Below are 17,557 nucleotides of genomic sequence, written 5' to 3' on the forward strand. Positions count from 1 at the left end.
TCTAAGGCACAAGACTCAAGTGATGGAAGAAGATTTGACTTCATGTGGTATGTACACAATTATATACTAGTTCTATATATAATTATATAAATGATAATTATACACAGTCCGTATATTAATACAAATATTATATAATAATATATAATATACAGATGATCTATATAAATATATATATAGAATTGTATACTTGAAACTGGTATGATTTTATTAACCAATATCTTCACAATAAACTTAATGAAAATAAAGAATTTTCATAATAGCTCTCCATTCCCATTTTGTGTGATATGTCAAGTAAAAATAAAAACACAGGCCACTGGAAAAACAATTCCTGCAAAACTTTTGTTGAGGGATGATAGTGGTTTATATCATGAGGCAGTAGTGGAAATTAAGTCAAATATTTAGATTTTGGATAAATTTTGAAATTTGGGTTAATAGGACTTACAACTAGAATAGATATTAAGTACAAAATAGAGAGCAATCGAAAGGTTCTTGGCATGAGCAAACCAGAAAAGTGGATTTCACAATAACTGAGAAAAAAGTCTGTGGGAGGGACAGATTTGGAGGGAAGGTAAAGAGTTTCATTTTGAGCATGTTAATTTTGAGGCAATTATTAAAACTCCTTTGGAGATGTGTGCGTTTTTGGCCGTGAGCGTCTAAAATTCAGGTGAGAACGCCAATATGGAGAGTACAGACGATATTGGAAGCCGTGTGACCAATGAAATTGCTGAGGGGATGAGCTTAGAGAGAGAGCATAAGAGGACAGGCAACTAAGCTTGCAGACACTACAACATAAAGAGTGGTGGAATGCAGAGGAACCCACCCAGGAAACTGAGAAGGGACAGCTAATTAGGTAAGAGGGAAATCAGGAAAATGGGGAATCTCAGAGCATGAGAGAAGAATAAGAAAATGCAATAGCCTCTTTTAAGATTAGAATCACCATTGGATTTTTTTTTAAATTTAATCTTTATGTATTTTTTTCATTATTATTTAGTCCGCTTATATCCCCTTCCCTACAGCAAGCACCACACAAGCAACGTGGCAATTATTAGTGATTCTGAGAAGAGTTTTCTCCAAGGAGTGGTGAATAAAAAGGCCTGATTTAAACAGCTTATAAGAGAAAGAATACATAACAATTTGTAGTAGTTTAGCTGTGAAGTGGTAGGTAAAATGGGTTAATAGCTGAAGGGAAATGTGGGGTGTTGAGAGGGATTTTTTTCATTTAAAAACTGAACCTTATTTAATTGCTACAAAAATTACTTATCAGAGAGGGAAAACTGATGACGTAAATGCTACAGAAAATGATTGCCTTTCAGTAAGTGAGAAGAGGGTTAGGGCAATTGAACTGGTGGAAGTGTTGAAATTAAATAGAAACATGGAAACATCCATATAAACAGGACAAAAAGCAGCGCAAAAGAGCACAAGAATAGGTATGTGTGATCTGTGATAATACAGGTTGGAACAAAAGTAGGTTTACTGTTGTTCATATGGAAAATAATAGAATATAATACTTACTAAATAATAATACCAGAATAAACTCTGTTTCATGTACTTACAGTTGTGAGTACTTTTGCCGTATCCTGTATATTGGGGGAGCTTTCCAAGTTCTCTTCTCAGTGAAACAGGAAGAAAAATTATCAGCTGTGGGTAACAAGAAGGGAGAATTACGAAAGACTTGAAAAGAGAGCATGTGATATGAAGTAGTTTTCTGAAAAGATGAGAGAATGTGGTATTAATACAATCTGGTGGCACTGAAGGTCCACTGGTCATTAGCGTTGCGCTTCCTCTAGGGTGGCAGGTTTGCCGCATGCTTCCACAACACGTAAAGGACAAGTGCAAGGATTTGCACAATCAAATTCAATGATTGTGCAAGGGAGTGACTGTCATCATGAACCATGGAATCCATGTTGCTCATGGTGATAGGAACTCTTCTATTTTTGCTCAGCTTTTGTAGCAAAGACTAAGCATAACAATTTTTATGTACTCGAGCACTTTTGTAGTGCCTATAACACGAAGAAGTTTCCAATAGAAGAAGTAGATGTTAATGGACTAATCAAACGAAAAATGTAGGATTATTCTGTGATAAGTACTACAAAGGGAAGGCACCTGTTCCTGTGAAATCATGTAATAGGGGGATTCGAAAATTTTGGAAGATGAAGGAACTCTTAATTTGGAAATTTGATAATTGAGTTGTGACCTAAGGAATAAATAGAAAATAACTAGGCAAAAAAAAAGTGGGGGTGGGGGTTGAAAGAAATGGAGTCCCAGACTTAGGAAACAGCATAAGAAACAGGGGATGAAAAGAAAAGCTGGGACTATGAACATGAGAAGGAACAAATTTCAGGATGAGGCTTAAGATGCAGAGGAAAAACAGGTAACAAAAAGCCTTAGAGTTGAGGTTAGGGTCGAACCTATTGTCCAAACCACAGAGCTGTGAGTGATAAGGAATGTTAGGAGGTGACAGATACATACTGAGGCTGCCTTAGAGAACGTGCTGATGTATAATCACCTCACTCACATGCCGTGTGCAGGACTTAAGATTAATAGATAATCATTGAGCATTTCTGTGCAGGGAGATGAGATGAACATGCTTGAATTTGAAAAATTAACTTTGGCCATCGTGTAGAGATTAAAATGGATAAAATTCAGACTGGCTCTCTAGAAAGTAACTTAGGCAAGCCATACAGGAAATAATAGAAGAGAGTTGATGGAAACAGCAAGAAAGGATCAATTCAAAATATATTTATGAGGCAAAATTGACTCAGCTTTGCAACAGTGTGGTGTGGGAAGGTGTTCAGACAAACTACTGTACTTATGACTTGAATAACTGGATTGGTGGGAGAAATGTTACCTGAAATGGGGAATATTGGAAGGGAATAAAGTTTTTAAAAAGATTGTGAGCTCAATTTTAAAACTGTGAGTTTGGGGTATTTGTAAGACATCCCTAAATATATATATCCACCAAATGAACACAAATTTTATATTATGTTAATTTTGTCTGCTTCTTACATCAAATTGATTTCCAATTTTAAAGAGCAGGAATTTCCAGAATACTGAGAAATTTAATCTCTGGTATTTTTGCTACTTCCCTTCACTATCAAGTTTGACGGCTTTGTGCTTCACATATTTTACCTTCTTCTCCCCTTCACGCACACACACACACACACACACACACACACACCCCCCCAAACTCCAGGCCACCTCTTATCTCTCCTGTCTCTATAGTTTTGCCTCTTACAAAGAGTTACAGGAGTGGAATTATTGAGTGTTAAGGCTTTTAACTAAACATTTCACCTAAAATATTCATGTAATTTTATCCATGATTTCGCCTGGCTTAATATAGCTTACTCTTATTTTACCACTATATAATATTACATTATTATGTAACACACATTTATACATCCATACATGTATAAAATTTTATATACGCCTCTATTGAAGGACATATTGTTTGTTTCCATTTTTTGGCAATTATTACTAAAGTTTCTACAACTATTAATGTGTAGGTTGCTGTGTGAACATGAATTCTCTAATCAGTTGAGTAAAATTCTTAGAAATGTGGTGCCTGGACTGTGTGACTGGACTATGTTCAGCTTTGTAAGAAATTAACACTGTGCTGCAGAGCGGCTGTACCGTTTTGCATTCGTTACTAGTGACAGTGAATGAGAGACCCTGTTGCTCCACATCCTTACCCACATGATTTTGTGAGTTTGGAGGATTTTACTCTTTATTTTTTACATTGCAATTAACATATTTATTTGAATAGCTATTTCATTTTGCACCCTATAAATAGAGACAAGTTTTTTTTCCCCAAATAGCCATGGAACATTCACAAAATGTGGTTATATGTAGTCTAAAGGCAAATCTGATTACATACCCCCAAGTCAAAATTACACAAGTCACACTGTTTTTCCAAAAAGCATTGAATCTAGAAATAGACTGCAAATGAGTAATACAGACAAATTGTAAGTGCTGTGACATTTTGAAAGAACTCTCTCAAATACCTTTGAGTCAAAGAGCAAATCAACTACTTTCAAGGTAAATTTACACATGATTCAGAATTTAATAACAATGATAAAACACAAATCAAACCTGTAGTATGTTGTCACTTCAAACATAAAAGCTTTAAAAAACCTTTACCACTAAAGGGGAAAGATTTTTAAGAAGAAACTAAATATTCAACTGAGGAAATTACATAAAAATAAAAATAAGCAGAAAAGCAGGGATTAATCAGGGTAAAAAAAACTTGATGAGTTAGGAATAAAATATATAGATAATAAAGTTAAGATCTGCTTCTTTGAGAAAATTAATAAAGAAGTTTTCAGGAAACATGATCAAGAGAAAAAAGAAGAAAATTAAGACATATAGTATTTGGATTTTGAAAGTATAATAATAGCGAGAGAACCAACTGAAACTTTTATGATAAAGAACATTTTTCCATAGATGTAGTGTTCTCAATAGGATAAATTAAATGTCATATATCCATTTCATGGGATACTGCGATGTCCCGATAAAGTGAGACAGGTCTCCATAGACTAATATGGAAAAAATCAGAACTGTATACATTTTTTTAAATTTAAGCTTTTGGTTTTATTTTAAAATTTACATGAACATTTTAATAAAAATATAATAATAATACATAAATGAGGGTTCAAAATATATATGCTATTTAGTTTCTTACACATTACCCATACTCAATAAATATCTTTTGATGAAATTAGTGAATTTTTTAGTATTAACATATTTTTAAATTGTTGTTCTAGTACAGTGTCTGCATTTCTTCCCCACCACTCCCCCCCACTGTACCCCAGCCATCCGTACATCCCACCCTCAATCTTAACCCCCTTTGGCTTTGTCCATGTGTCCTTTATACATGTTCCTTGACCCTTCTCCCTTTCCCCCCATTATCCCCTCTCACCTCCCCTATGGTTACTGTCAGTTTGTTCTTAATTTCAATGTCTCTGTCTATACAAATACCATATGATCTCACCTATAAGTGGAGCCTAATCAACAAAAACAAGCAAGCAAAATATAACCAGAGAATGTTTTAATTTTTGTAAAAAAAGGATTGATACATTTTTTGTCTTTGCTTCCATATGCATTAAAAAACTTTAGAAATTGATGATACTAGATACATGCTTGGGTACCTTGCATGGTGGGAAGTAATCAGCCAGGTGCAGAAGGATGAAGATTTGTGTTACATACACTTTTACACACTTTTCCCTTCAAAAGTTGTGAATGTACTACCTCTTCAGCAAATTAAATAAACAAGATAACATTGCAAACACAATTTAAGCAATAAAAAAGGGAGTCTGGATGTAACCAATGCCTTTGCGATAAATTATAAGTTGCCAAAATTGAACCAAGAAGAGTATCAAATCTAAATAGGTTACACACCTCAACTTGTCTAGTTACAGTCTTGCTTATTCCCTGCATCTACTTGTAGACAGTGTCGTGCAGAAGAATTTTCAGAGCCTTCCCTTTATCTGTCCCCTGTGCCACAGCTTTAACCCCTTCCTGCCTCCACCGCACTCCTGGCCATGTTCCGAAGTGACTGCCATGGCCACTGGCTCTAGACAGCAAGACATGGGAGTTGCCACCCTGACTCTGTCACTTACCAGCCTCCTGACTCTGAGTCAGTGTTCCCTCTCTGAGCCCCCACTCCCCACCTGGAAAAGGGAGTAAGTATAAGAGTTCATCCGTTATAGGACTGTGCTGATGGTTAGATGAAATAATAAGGTAACATGAATTCTACTCTTTCTCATGGATGGTTAGTGGGATCTCACTTTAATTTGCATTTTCTTATTTTCAAATTATGTCAAGCATCCTTTCACATACTTTTTGCTATATGTATATCACCTTTAGTGAGGGATCTGTTCAGGTTTTTGCATGTTTTTAAATGAATTATTAGCTTTATTATTGTTGAGTTTTTTAATTACTTTATTGTTGTTCAGTTACAGTTGTCTGCATTTTACCCCCACCACTACCCCCATACCCCAGCCAAACCCACCTCCCTCCTCTGCTTCCACCCTCCCCCTTGGTTTTGTCCATGTGTCCTTTATAGTAGTTCCTGAAAACCCTTCCCCCCACTGTCCTCTCTCTGCTCCCCTCTAGCTATTGTTCGATTGTTTGTGAGTTTTAAGAGTTCTTTATGTATTTTGGATACAGTTTCTTTATCAGGTATGTGCTTTGCAAGTGTTTTCTCCAAGTCTGTGTTTTGTCTTTCTCTTCAGAGTATCTTTCAGGGCACAGATTTGTAATTTTAATAAAGTCCAACCTACCAGCTTTTTTCTTTCATGAACCATGTATTTGGTGTTGTATTTAAAATGTCATCATCAAACTCAAGGACACCATCTATTAGTTTTATGGCTCTAGGTCCAGTTTTTGCATATGGATGCTCATTTGTTTAGTGCCACCTGTTGAGAAGAATGTCCTTTCTCCAATTTCCTAGGAAATCTCAATTTCCCTGAATTAACTTTGCACTTTTCTGAAGATCAGTTGAATGAATTTGTGCGGGTCTATTTCTAAGCTCTCTGTTCCAATGCATTGGTCCACACATTAATTCTTTTGCCAATATCGCCGTCTTTAATGCTCCAGCTTCAGAGGCAGCCCTGAAATCAGGTAGCATGACGCCCCCGCCTTTGTGTTTTTCAGCTCTGCATTCATATTCTATGCCTTTTGTTTTCCACAGCAACTTTCATATCATTTTGTTATTCTCTGCAAACTAGCTTGCTGGGAATTTGATTGGTATTGTATTGAGCCTGTAGACAAAACTGGGAAGAGTTGATATTAACAATATTGAGTCTTCTGATCCACTGGAATTATTTTTTTGAGTCCTTTTTGACTTACGGTATCTTATTAGTATTTTGTAGTGTACCATATTCAGTTTTTGTATGTATTTTGTTAGACATACACCTTAATATTTCAATTTTAGTGTTACTATAAATAATATTTTTAAATTAGTTTTAAGTTACAATTATCAATGTTGTTATACAGGAAAACAATTGATTTTTTAAATATTATCCCTCAATTTGCTACAGTTATTAGTTCCAGGAGGTTTTGCACATACTTTGATATTTCTAGATAGACAATGAATAAAGACAGTTTAATTTCTTTCTTTCCAATCTGCACACCTTTTAATTATTTTTCTTAAGTTCATACACTAGCTAGAATTTCCATTAACATGTTTGATAGGAGTGATCAGACATGTTGGCCTTGTAGTTGATGCTTTGGGGAAAGCATCCAACTTCTCACCATTGAATATGATATTAGCTATAGTGTGTTCAAGCACTATTTTTTCATTTGTCATTGCCTCAACTTTTTAGCAATATGAGATTTTGGTGAAGTTGAAATTATTTAAAGATTTAAACCTTAATAGCAGTTTAACAATGGATGGTACTTAAGGTATATGTGTAACAATAGACTTTACTGATTTTATATTTGTCCCAATAATTACTTTAAGGTAAAAACTTTGTTCTTTCATTAAACAAATATTGATCATTGAGTAAGTACCAGGTAACATATTGGGACATAAAACTTGTCAAAACCAACATAACCTCTTCCCCTCAAATTTTACAATCTAAGTTGAAAATACATATAAAAGGAAATAACTCCATTGGTCTGTGGTGCTAAAGGAAATTGGCAGGGAGTAAAGGGTAAAGGGGGTTGAATATATTGTGACAGAGAAGATATTTTGGGTGGTGGGCACATGATGCAATATACAGATGATTTATCATAAATTATACTCTTGAGAATTACACAATTTTATTAATCAGTATCACCCCAAAATTTAATTTAAAACATAATTTAATGTAACTAAATATAGATTGAGAGTATTATATTGTATGAATGTACCATAATTTTAAAAATCAAAAAGGAAATAAGCAATTAAAGTACAGTCTAGGTGCTCTTAAAGAAGAGATAAGAGATCAAGAACATGTGACTTTCATTTTATAAAATATGGCTAATAATAAAGGATGCATGGGAATATCACAAAAAGCCTTGCAGAAAAATCTTTTCAGTCACAAAAATGAAGGTATATGTAATATTACATTATACTGAAATAGAAAATATATACCAAACCAGTATAGAATAAAATTACATGGTATTATTCCAGTAGGCTTTAGTTAATGAAATAGAACATTTTAAAGCAGCAAGATAAAATAATTATATAGATATATAACCTAGATGTATAAAAATAGTTTTAGTTCTGAATTCTGTTAGCCAAGGTAAAATGAAAGCCAAAACCAATGATATATTTTACACTGTTAAAAAGGCAAAAGTTAACTGATCATACCCAAAATGTATTATTTTTAGGGCTAAAGATAGGTTTTACATATAGTTTTTAAATGACCAAGTGGTTTTCATTGCACATATTGCATTGAATTACATGTGTTACTGTTTAAACTATATTTAATATGCATTGGTAAATGGTTGGAATAAACTTTCAAAAGAGAAAAATATTTGGGATATCTTGTGTTTTCATAAATCTTAAAAGATATACCTATAGACAGATAGAGAGAGAGAGAGAGAGAGAGAGAGAGAGAGAGAGAGAGAGTTGATGAGCAGCCTGGGCCATCACTGAGAGTGATAGGAACACATGGCTGTTTGAGGCTTTCTCCATGGAATTGAATTTTAAGGAAAATTTGAAGAACAAGAATAAACTGGTCATTGACACAAATGGTGTAACATTTTAAAGAGCTTAATGCATTTCTGGCAACTAAAAAATTAACACAAATGGGAGAATGATACATGATGCAGTCGGAGAAGCAGAGGACCTTCAGATTATGCACGGCAGTATAGGGCATGTCAGGGAGTTTAGAATTTATTCTAAGTGAGAAAGAGTTAAATGAATTTAAGAAAGATTATGAGATAATCTTATTCAGATACTCTGACAAATGAAAGGAGAAAGATGGTAGTTGGGCAGTGGTGAGAAGAGTGGATACGAGGAAACCAAATATTCCTGGTGAGAGAGAAAGATTGCTCGAAGTTCAGTTGTGTCAGTGAGGACTGAACAAATTGTTAGAATTTTTAAATGTATGTAAGGAAATTCCATTGCTTCTGGCTTTAATAATGAGATCAGTGATGATTCTGTTAATTAAGCTAAGGAATGTTGGGGAAAGTTTAGGTTTGGGAGTGAGGGAAAGGAGACTCGTGAGTTTCAACCTGATACATTAAGTTTAAAATATTTCTGAGAGATCTGAGAGTTAAAGCAGGCATCTGTACAGTTTGAGGGCATCTTCAAGACTGAAGACATTATGTTGAAATAATTAGCATTTAATTGTCACTTGAAGACATGGAAGTGGACGATACCACCTAGAGAAAGATGGCTACAGTAGAGAGCCCACAAACAACACTTGATATACTCCATTCTGAGGCCACATGGGATTGGAAAAGAGAAGAGATTGAGAAGAAACTGTTGGTTAGCTGGGGAAAAATTAGAGTGAAGTGTGTTCCAGAAACAGAGAAGAAAGTATTTCCAGCATGAAAGAGTAAAAAAGTATGTCAAATGTTTCTCAATCATTGTAAGACAGAATAAAAATAAGCCATTGTATTTGGTCATATGGTGAGCTTTTTGAGTTTGTATTCCTCAATGAAAGAAGAAAGAAGCTTTCATAGAGAATAGAATGGGTTGAAATGATCACAAAGAAGTTCTTTAAAAGGTGTTTTTAAATTTAATCTTTATTGTATTTTTTCATTACCATTTAGTCCCCTCGTATCCCCTCCCATCAGCAGTCATCACACTGTTGTCCACGTCCATGAGTCCTTTTTCCTTTGTGCTCGATCCTTCCACCACCTAAGCTCATCCCACCCAGCTTTCATCCTGCTCTCAATCCATGAGTCTGTAACCCATTCTCCTTGTCAGTTCAGTATGTTCATTAGATTCCACATATGGGTGAAATCATATGGTATTTGTCTTTCTCTGACTGGCTTATGTCACTTAGCATAATGTTCTCCAGGTTCATCCATACTGTCTCAGGGGGTAAAATTTTCTTCATTTTTATGGCTGAGTAGTATTCTATTGGGTAAATGTCCCATAGTTGTTTTACCCACTCATACACTGATGGACACTGAGCTGCCAACAAATCTTGGCAATTGTAAATAATGCTGCAATAAACACAGGGGTGCTTATATTTCTTCAAATTAATGTTTTGGGGTTTTCACTTAAGGCAGTTCCATTTTTAATTTTTGAGGTAACTCCACACTGCTTTCCACAGTGACTGAACCAATCTGCATTCCTACTAAGAGTGCAAAAGTTCCCTTTCTCCACATGCTCACCAGCATTTGCTGTTTGTTGATTTGTTGATGATGCCCATTCCGACACAGGTGAATTGATACCTCATTGTGGTTTTAATTTGCATCTCTCTGATGATTAGTGATGCTGAGCATCTTTTCATATGTCTATTGGGCATGTGTATGTCCTCTTTGGAAGTGTATACTCAGGTCCTTTACCCGTTTTTTTATTGGATTGTTTGTTTTTTCTTATTAAGTTTTATAAGACCCAGATAGAGAGCTGCCTGACAGTTCTAGGGGGCAGGTTAAGAAGGGTGAATAGTAATGGAAAAATACAATAAAAAAGAAGAGGAAAAAAGTAAGGTTCTCAATGAATATTTTTAAAGTTTATTGAATTATTGGGGTGACACTGGTCAACAAAATTATACAACTTTTAAGTGCATAATTCTACAACACATCATCAGTTCACTGTATTGTGTGTTCATCACTGCAGGTCAAGTCTCTGCCCATCACTATCCCCCATACCTCCCTCCACCTCCTCTCAACCTCTCTCTCTATGGCAATCACCACATTGTTGTCCATGTTTATGAGTTTTTTTTTCTCTTAAAGCATTTTTAAATCATTTTTTATTATTGTTCGAATACAGTTGTCTCCATTTTCCCACCAACACTTTCCCCTCCCCACCCACCCTCAATCCTACCCCCCTTTGGCTTTGTCCATGGGTCCTTTATACACGTTCTTTGATGACCCTCCCCCCTTCTTCCCCCTGTTATCTCCCTCTCCCCTCCCCTCTGGTTACTGTCAGTTTCTTCTTTATTTCAATGACTCTGGTTATATTTTGCTTGCTTGCTTGGTTTGTTGATTATGTTCCACTTATAAGTGAGATCATACAGGATTTCTCTTGCGCCACCTGGCTTACTTCATTTAGCATAATGCTCTCCAGTTCCATCCATGCTGTCTTGAAGGGTAGGAGTTCCTTCTTTCTTTCTGCTGTGTAGTATTCCATTGTGTAAATGTAGCATAGTGTTTTGATCCACTCATTTACTGATGGGCACCTAGGTTGCTTCCAGCACTTGGCTATTGTAAGTTGTGCTGCTATGAACATCGGGGTGCATAGGTTCTTTTGAATTGGTGTTTCAGGGTTCTTAGGAGACAGTCCCAGCTGTGGAATCACTGGGTTAAAAGGCAGTTCCATTTTTAGTTTTCTGAGGAAATTCCATACTGTTTTCCACAGTGGCTGCACCAGTCTGCATTCCCACCAACAGTGCACTAGGGTTCCCTTTTCTCCACATCCTCACTGGCACTTGTTGTTGGTTGATTTGTTAATGTTGGCCATTCTGACCAGTGTGAGGTGGTATCTCATTGTGGTTTTAATATACATCTCTCTGATGGCTAGCGATGCTGAGCATTCTTTCAAATATTTCTGGGCCCTCTCTACATCCTCTTTGATGAAGTGTCTGTTCAGGCCCTTTGCTTATTTTTTAATTGGATTGTTTGTCTTACTGGACTGGAGTCATGTGAGTTCTTTATATATTTTGGAGATCAAACACTTGTCCGAGATATCATTGGCAAATATATTTTCCCATACTGTTGGTTCCCTTTTCATTTTGCTGATGTTTTCTTTAGCTGTGAAGAAGCCTTTTAATTTGATGAAGTCCCATTTGTTTATTCTTTCCTTTATGTCCCTTGCTGTAGGGGACATATCAGTGAAAATATTGTTGTGTACAACATCTGAGATTTTCCTGCCTATGTTTTTCTCTAGGACTTTTATGGTGTCATGACTTATATTTAAGTCTTTTATCCATGTTGACTTTACTTTTGTGTATGGTGTGAGTTGGTGGTCAAGTTTCATTTTGCATGTAGCTGTCCAGATCTCTGTCTTAAGGCATTTTTTAAAAGACCGTCTTATTGTTGATTTAATTTGCATTTTGGGGGGAGGGGGTGGGGTCACATGAACACAAATACAGGGTTCAGATGATGTGTATTTGTCCACCTGAAACCTGTATTATTTTGTTAATCAGTGTCACCCCAATAAATCCAAACAAATAAGTAAATAAATGATAAAAAATAAAAAGACTTTGGATTTCCTGTATTAAGGGCTACATGTAGGTTAGTATGCCATCTTCAAATATGATTTGTAGGAATAGATTGAGGATAAAGAGATTATATAGAAATTCTTATCTAACAAAATTTGTAACTTATTGAGCTACATTATCTGAAAGTAAAGTGTTTTCATTCCTATATATTGACTAACACTATTGTAAAATAAGGTTTCTAGAGTATCGAGCATTTCTGTGTGTAATAAGATTAATTCTCTCCCCAAAATACTTTTTGCACATAGTGTATGTGAGCAGTGTTCTGGACACAGGCAACTGTAACACCAAATCACCAAATAAACAAGATAGATATGCTTATTACCCGCACAAAGTTATACATTTTAATGTGTGTATAGGCCTGAAGGGAAAAAATATGGTTATACTTGGTCTACTTTCCTAAATCACTGAGACTCATAAATCCTTCAGTACTATAAAAAATGTCATAAATTTGCAATAATAAAGAGCTATGATTTCTGTACAATAATCAATCAGTCAAAGGAACAGAATATTTAGGCAATAAACAATAAAAATGATCAATGTAACCGTATATGTAGATAACAAAAAATATAAATAAAATACAAATCTGCAAATTCTAAGAAGCAGATAAAGAATGTGAAAAGTGAAGAGAGAATAATGCATGTATGAGGATTTCCCATGGAGGAAGCTATTTAAGTAATGTGTTTGGAAATCTATTTTTTAATGTTCTTTTTTATTTACCTACCTAGGATATTGTAATTTTATTTCCTATTGATCACAGGGGAACCTCACAAGTAGCTGAAAGAGAGCAGATACAATAAGTAAATGTAGGAAGGAGGGAAGGAAGGAAGGAAGGAAGGAAGGAAGGAAGGAAGGAAGGGAGAAAGGCAGGAAGGAAGAAAGAAAGAAGGAAAGAAAGAGAGAGAAAGAAAGAAGTTAAGCCTAATTCAGTATGCATCATTATTGAGTAGTGGTTAGCCATAGATCAAGTACAACTGTAAGGTGTTCTCATTAGTACTTATGGAAGAAATGAGAGTGTCCACATAGGTGAATATCATTTCTGTAACTCAGATAATAGAAACAACTTTTTCAAAACTTACACTTGAAAAATCTGAGCATGCTTTCTGTAGTAATTCTTTCCAGGACTCAACTAATATAAACATCCCTGAATTCACATAATAATAGGATATGTTGCTGTATGCATAAGGGATTCAGGGTATAATAGATATTTTATTTAATTTTTAATTATATTTTTCCATTACCATTTGTCACCCTTACAGGCTCTTCCACCTCTACCCAGCCCATTCCTCATTGCTATCACCACACTGTTGTCCATGTCCATGAGTTCTTTTTTTTTGCTTGATTCCTCCACCCCATATGCCCCCCACTCAGAACTGTCAACCTGCTTTCTATGAATCTGTCTCTATTTTGTTTGTTAATTTAGTTTGTTCATTAGATTCCACACATGGGTGAAATCCTATAGTGTTTGTCTTTCTCTGACTGGCTTATTTCACTTAGCATAATGTTCTCCAGGTCCATCCATGCTGCCACAAAAGGTAAGATTTCCTTCTTTTTATAGCCGAGTAGTATTCCATTGTGCGAATGTCCCATAGTTATTTGATCCACTCATCTACTGATGGAAACCTGGGCTGCTTCCAAATCTTGATGATTGTAAATAACACTGCAGTGCACAAAGAGGTGCTTATGTTTCTTTAAATTAGTATTTTGGGTTTCTTAGGACAAATTCCCAGAAGTAGAATCACTGGGGTGAAAGGCAGAGCTATTTTTAATTTTTTGAGGAACTCAGTACTGTTTTCCATAGTGGCTGCACCAGTCTGCATTCCCACAAATATTGCAAAAGGGTTCCCCTTTCTCCACATCTTCACCAGCACTTGTTTGTTGATTTATTGATGATAGCTATTCTGACTGGTATAGTACTTTTAAATCAGGACTTAAAATATGTATTAAATTCTAATTAAAAGTTTACAAATGATTTACTTGAACATAAAATAACATAAAATACACAACCAATTTAACAAAACACTAGTAATAAAAGAAATAAAGCAAGCAAGCCATACAAGTTAAAGATCCCTGAGCAATCACTATATACCCAATACTGTGATTTTATTTAGTATGGACATACATCTGTTATGCCAGGGATACTCCTGGCTGTTGTGTGTTGCTCCAGCATAATAATAGTACCCCATACTTTATCACATTTGTCACAGTTTAGATGATAAACTATTTAGCAATCCATTTAATTCTTACCAGATAGGTATGATGCAGCCATAATCATTCTCTTTTTTAAAATAAATAACCGAGGCATAGAGAGCATTTAACCTATATCTACACGAGCGGTAAACTGGACTTCAAACCTTCAAACCTGTACAACAATAAATCTTCCCAGGGCTACTCGGTGCCCCTCTAAGTAGCCATCACCTACCGACTGAGACACCAAAATACACATGATGTAAAGAAGAGAATGTTTGCCTACTTTTCACCTAGAAAAAGTGATGTTTTACTTATTGTAAGGATTAGATTTGTAGCCATTTGTCCAGTTAATTATTCTGATGCAAAGGATAGTAAAATTTCTCTCAACTTCCCAAAAGGCCAGTGGTGAAGTCTAGACTAGATCCTCATGTTAAGTTTTCAAGGGGCTAGGAACACAGAAGTGCTATCCCTTAGGTAATTATATACCAAGGATGAATGGGCCAGAACCCAGCACACCTCTCCAGGTCATAAAAGCCAGAGATGCTGCAACTTATCTGGACTTCAAGATAATGTATTTATATTCTAATAGGTTAAAGGGAAAACCTAGGATCATTTCTATCCTATTTCCAGGGAGGGAAACGGGAGAGGAGGCAGTCGCCTCTCTCCTGTACTAAATAAGTGGAGAAAAGCCATTTTTATCCATTCTTCACTTACAGAATTCCTGTCGTGAATGCAGAGAATTTTCCATTTGACTTTCATCATATCACACAAGCTGTATGAACTGGAACCAGGCAGACCAGCACAGTTATTATTATGTGAGTGGTAATAACTCACATGTCTCACCCAGAGCACCTCATGTGTACATGCAGGACAAAATGAACAAGGATGAATATTAAAAGTAACAATCCAACAAGTGCAGTTCTAGAGTCTGATTGCCAAACCATATATATTTCTTTTCTTATAACACCTTAAAAAATGTCATTAAGCTGGAATAAAAAATTACTGTGGTATTGAACAAAAAGTAGAGATCAATTAAACAACACACGTGAAGCAGAAAGAAATATTAGTATAAGAAAAAATTTTAATGAATAATTCATTTTCAATTAGGTTCCACTTAAAGGTGAGATCACATGGTATTTGTCTTTCACTGCCTGGCTTATTTCACTTAACATAATGCTGTCCAGTTCCACCCATGCTGTCTCAAAGGGTAGGAGCTCCTTCTTTCTTTCTGCTGCGTAGTATTCCACCATGTAAATGTACCATAGTTTTTGGATCCATTTTTTCACTAATGGGCACTTAGGTTGCTTCCAACACTTGGCTATTGTAAATTGTGCTGCTATGAACATTGGGGTGCAAAGGTTCTTATGGATTGGTGTTGGGGGGAGTGGTGTGAGGGGTATATGCAGACAGCTGTACTTGAAAAACAATAAAATAAATTAATATATTTTGATTAGTTGTATTAAGTGTTTAAAATTTTAAAATATCAATTAGATGTTATATCTTGGATTATTTTATATGATTTTTTAAGAAAACAAAGCCACAGAAAATGAAATTAAAGTCAACTAAATTGAATAGTCACTAAATAAGAAAGAGTAAGTTATAAGTTTAGGAGAGATAAAATAAATTGTAAAGGTAAAATATAATGAATGTGACATCAAAGAATAATACATACTAGGAAAACAAAGATATAGTAAATATTTTATTACACTAAGTAAATGTAATAAGAATTTTAAATACGAAAGAATATTAAATAATATCTATGTAAATTTATATAAGACATTTTAAGAAAGAATTCATAAAATAAAAATAAAGAAACTTGTAAAATGATGAATGGAACTAGCTATGTAATATGTGAATTAAAATAACAATGGAACAATGTGGACTATTGAGTAGCAAACACAAAAACTATAAGAGCCATATTTTTGAAACATTACCATAAAATTAGTACATTAATTTATACTGAAATATGATCAAATATTCCTTTTGAAAACAAAAATACAATATTTACAGACAACTAAAATACTCATAAAATTGAAACTAGCAATTTAATTTTTGTAACAGAACAATAGATCTTAAATTGTGAAACTTGAATTCTAATATAATATGTGCTAGGTTATTTAAGTTTGTATGGTATTTATTGATGTTAACTTTGTAATCTAATAAAACGCATGACCCCTTATTATAAATATTTCATGTGACTTTGAAAAAATACACATTCTCTACTTCAGGGAACAGAATTCCGTAGGTACTGACAAATCAATTTTATCAAATTTACTTTCTCCACATATTAATTTTTTTGCCATTTGATTTCTTAGTTTCTGAGGAAGATAAATTCTTCTACTGTGATTTTTAAAAATTAAATTCAACTTATAGTTTAAACAGTCTTCTTCTTATACATCCCATTGCTTTCTGTTAAGGTATGTAAAAGTTTGGGCTGTTTTTTTAGGTCTCTCATTTCTCCTTGTAGTATTTTTCCATGAATTCTCCTTTCTCCCTGAAATGTTTGTGCTTGTTTTTTTGTCAATCATATGATATAATTTTTATCCTTTTATATTGAACATTATAATTTTTTATTGGGCCTTTATACTCCATTTTGCTGTTGTTGTCAGTTTGGTACCATTTTAATGAACTGCTGGTCTTTATATCTTAATCGGTGAGTTTAAGCCGTTTATGCGTATCAAAACGTATTTGAATGCACGTTATCCATTTTACTGTTTACTGTTCAACATGCTTTTTTGTATTTACTTTTGCATTCTTGTGCCATCTTGTATTTGTCACAAATAATTTTGTTTTATTTCTCTTCTTTCTTATATTTTGGAAGTTGTATGTTTAATCTCTCTTCTCCTAATGGTTGTTCTCAAATTCTTTAACATTGCTGGAGTTGATGGGTATCTGAATTTTTATTCATAGCTTTCATTCAATTATCTCTGCTCTCTTTTCTTTCTCCATTACCATTTTTAAAGTTGATGTTATCTAGACTTCATATGAAAGTGTGATATTTTTATGATCAATACATTTGATTTTATTGATTTTAATAATGTTAT

The 17,557-nt window shown here is 34.6% G+C and overlaps 1 pseudogene; it reads left to right on the plus strand.

Annotated features, from left to right (window-relative positions):
- The first annotated feature begins 678 nt into the window (after window positions 1–678).
- Window positions 679–17,557, plus strand: part of LOC112316981 (small ribosomal subunit protein eS7-like) — a 30,814-nt pseudogene continuing 13,935 nt past the window's right edge.

This window comes from Desmodus rotundus, chromosome 7, assembly GCF_022682495.2.
Source record: "Desmodus rotundus isolate HL8 chromosome 7, HLdesRot8A.1, whole genome shotgun sequence".
Taxonomy (NCBI): domain Eukaryota; kingdom Metazoa; phylum Chordata; class Mammalia; order Chiroptera; family Phyllostomidae; genus Desmodus; species Desmodus rotundus.